Source organism: Palaemon carinicauda, chromosome 11 (genome assembly GCF_036898095.1).
Source record: "Palaemon carinicauda isolate YSFRI2023 chromosome 11, ASM3689809v2, whole genome shotgun sequence".
Classification (NCBI taxonomy): Eukaryota; Metazoa; Arthropoda; class Malacostraca; order Decapoda; family Palaemonidae; genus Palaemon; species Palaemon carinicauda.
Genome location: NC_090735.1, coordinates 126,347,775 through 126,350,274, shown reverse-complemented (window position 1 = coordinate 126,350,274; position 2,500 = coordinate 126,347,775). Strand labels below are relative to the sequence as shown.

The following is a 2,500-nucleotide window of genomic DNA, read 5'->3' as shown; positions in this document are numbered from 1 at the left end:
CGGTGCCCTTTTAGCTCGGAAAAGTTTCCTGATCGCTGATTGGTTAGAATGATCTTGTCCAACCAATCAGCGATCCGGAAACTTTTCCGAGCTAAAAGGGCACCGCTGAGAGTCTGTGCAAATATGCATCGCTAAAAGAAATGGACTATAGGATAATATGGGAGTGAGTAGTGCAAACATTTTCAGAGGGTTTCGAAGAGTTGCTGATGAGCTAGATGAGCGATGACAGTGGCAGATAGGGAAATTTGATTGTTCTTAATTTTGAAGGAATATATATTTTTTTCAGATGGTTTTGTAAATACTTATTCAGTTTCATAATTAGCGTTACTCTGACCTCAGCTCTTATATATATATATATATATATATATATATATATATATATATATATATATATATATACTGTGTATATATATATATTTATATATATGTATATATATATATATATATATATATATATAGAGAGAGAGAGAGAGAGAGAGAGAGAGAGAGAGAGAGAGAAAAGTTATATTAAATGAATTTTTAATTAAATTGCTAGATAGATATACGATTAACTACAGTGAGACTGTGGTGACGTTAAGGGAATTTTGAATAATATAGATAGATCGATAGATGTATAACGAGAGAGAGAGAGAGAGAGAGAGAGAGAGAGAGAGAGAGAGAGAGAGAGATTGCCAATTTTCATTTTGTCTTCGTCTTCCTCTTCTTTGCAACAAAGTCATTAAACTTTTGTTGATGCTTTCTTGCATAAAGGATGTAGTCGTCTCGCTGTTTAGAGGAAATTCATTCTAACCCCCCCCTCCCCCCTCCATCCGTCCATTATAATGCTACCGTTTAATTTCCTTAAAAATTATTCAAATACGCATTTTCCAAGTTTCCAAGTTTTGGTCCAAAATTACTCAAATACGCATTTTCCAAGTTTCCAATTTCTGGTACAAAGTTACTCAAATACGCATTTTCCAAGTTTTGGTACAAAATTACTCAAATACGCATTTTCCAATTTCTGGTACAAAATTACTCAAATATGCATTTTCCAAGTTTTGGTACAAAATTACTCAAATACGCATTTTCCAAGTTTTTGTCCAAAATTATTCAAATGCGCATTTTCCAAGTTCTGGTCCAAAATTACGCAAATACGCATTTTCCAAGTTCCGGTCCAAAATCTCAGTTTCCCTTAAAATTATAATTGGAAAGGATATGATACAAAATCATGGGTTGTGCTGGCCTGGTGGTAACGTCCCTGACTGGTGATTCCCAGACTGGGGTTCGAGTCTTGCCCTAAATCGTTAGTTTCTTGGTCGCTGCAGCCTCACCATCCTTGTGAGCTAAGGATCGGAGGTTTGAGGGAGTCTTTAGGTCTATCTGCTGAGTCATCAGGAGCCATTGTCTCCATTGCCTGGTATTCCTTGGTTCTAGCTTAGGTGGAGAAGGGCTTGGCCGCTGATCAAATGTATATATGGTCAGTCTCTATGGCATTGTCCTACTTGATAGGGCAATGTCAATGTCCCTTGCTTTGCCGTTCATGAGTGGCCTTTAAACCTTAAAACTTTAAAAGATTAAATGAATAATATAAGGAAATTTAATGATCACCTAACTCGAGACTGTTTGTTATTAAAATAACTGACTTTATAGCTACATATAATAACCAATTTCTTAACAACAACAACAACAACAACAAATATAGCCATTTCTAGTCTACTGCAGTACAAAGTCCTTAGGGTTGTTGTGGCCTAATTGGTAACGTCTGTGGATGGTGTTTGTCAGACTGGGGTTCGAGTCCCACTCAGACTCGTTTGTGCCATTAGTATCTGCAACCTTACCATCCTTGTGAGCTAAGTTTGGGGGGGGGGGTTTGGGGGAGCCTATGGGTCTATCTGCTGTCATCAGCAGCCACTCCCTGGCCGTCCCTGGTCCTAGCTTGGGTGGAGAGGAAGCTTGGTTGCTGATCATATAATATGTGATCAGTCTCTAGGACATTGTCCTGGTTGCTAGGGCAATGTCACCTTCCCTTGCTTCTGCCATTCATGAGCGACTTTTAAACCTTTAAACGTGTCATTTCATATCTGAGGTATCATTATACCTCATATTATTATTATTATTATTATTATTATTATTATTATTATTATTGTTGTTGTTATTATTATTATTATTTTTATTATTATTATTGTTGTTGTTGTTATTATTATTGTTGTTGTTGTTATTATTATTATTATTGTTATTATTATTATTATTATTATTATTATTATTAACCACGCTGACCAGTCCCGATCGGTTGTGGTTGGAGACTTTTATCTGATCGCTCACAGCAAACCAACCTAGTATGGGTGTCCCTGACTAGTACAAAGATGCTGATCATTCTGATGCATAAATTCCCCCACTCAGAAAAAGGAATTTCTTAATAAGGGACAATTAAAGATACGAAAATAATTACATTATGATTTGCCGGTGGCCGGAGACGTCTAAGAGATGACATCAGAAAAATAATGAGGAGATTTTTAACAAA

At 36.3% G+C, this 2,500-nt stretch overlaps 1 protein-coding gene across 1 annotated transcript in view; it reads left to right on the top strand.

Annotated features, from left to right (window-relative positions):
• Positions 1 to 2,500, top strand: part of LOC137649774 (uncharacterized) — a 96,987-nt gene that overhangs the window by 49,596 nt on the left and 44,891 nt on the right. The window lies entirely within an intron of this gene.